Source organism: Mobula birostris, chromosome 13 (genome assembly GCF_030028105.1).
Source record: "Mobula birostris isolate sMobBir1 chromosome 13, sMobBir1.hap1, whole genome shotgun sequence".
Lineage (NCBI taxonomy): Eukaryota > Metazoa > Chordata > Chondrichthyes > Myliobatiformes > Myliobatidae > Mobula > Mobula birostris.
In genome coordinates, this window is record NC_092382.1 from 18,727,944 (window position 1) to 18,728,990 (window position 1,047).

Genomic DNA, 1,047 nt, shown 5'->3' on the forward strand with positions numbered 1-1,047 from the left:
ACTTAACACTCCTCTCCATCCCATAATAGACCTAGAAGCTGATGATGCTTTAACTGGGCGGGGAACCCGGACCATGGGTCACCAGTGGGTGGGAACATATTTTAACTTGTCTTCAGCAGGTGAGTTGAGCACATATGTTTATTGTCCTATTGCGGAGCGGGACCTGGATCAATGCAATTCGCCGCCACATCTCCCATAGTGAAACAATAAGAAAATGCTTTTAATATAAAATTGAAAATAAATCACTGGAAACTCAGTACGGGTTTTTGTCATTGTGAATCACAAATATTGCTGACTGCAAGATGTTTGTGACATTCTGAAGATATTTGCATAAATGCAATCCCTGCATTAATTCTTTATCTCTTTATTGCAATAGAAACATCATATATTCCGTACAGTGAATGCTCAAGGCATCCAGACATCCACCCCGGTTTCTGAGGTCACTGAGGGGCGGTGACCAGAGAGTGATAAAAATGCTCAACACTCCTTGCAGCTCTGGCGGGTGTTACCCTGGTGATGGGGGAAGTGGATCAGCAGAACTAACTGAAAATAGGAAATAAGGAACAACTCACATGCTCTGAGTTTCATGATGACAAAGATGAATACTGAACCCTCAGCCATTTTGTAATGGGGAAGCTAAAATTTCAGTGGCTGTTTTAACCCTATCTCGAGGCGTATCCAGTAAATCTGTTGGTATTTCCATCCCTACAGAACTTCCTGCAGTGCAGAAGCTGTTCCAAAATCAAAACATGTTATTTGATGCGACCTATCCGGTCCAAATGGCAACTACGGGATATTTTTAAAAAAATATCACAGAATAGATTGTGGTGATAACCATAAAGTTTACTTCTTTGTTTGATTAAGTGGTTAAAGTTCCATCATATTCTTGTGTCTGCAAATAGCTTATATCTATGATCAACCCCAGGCATTGATAAAGGTTCAATTCAGATACTGCTACTGGACAGAATGATGGAAGGGAAGGTACACAGATACAATTGAATAGATTGAAATTGTGACCTTAGTTACTAGACTCCCCTACTGTTGAAT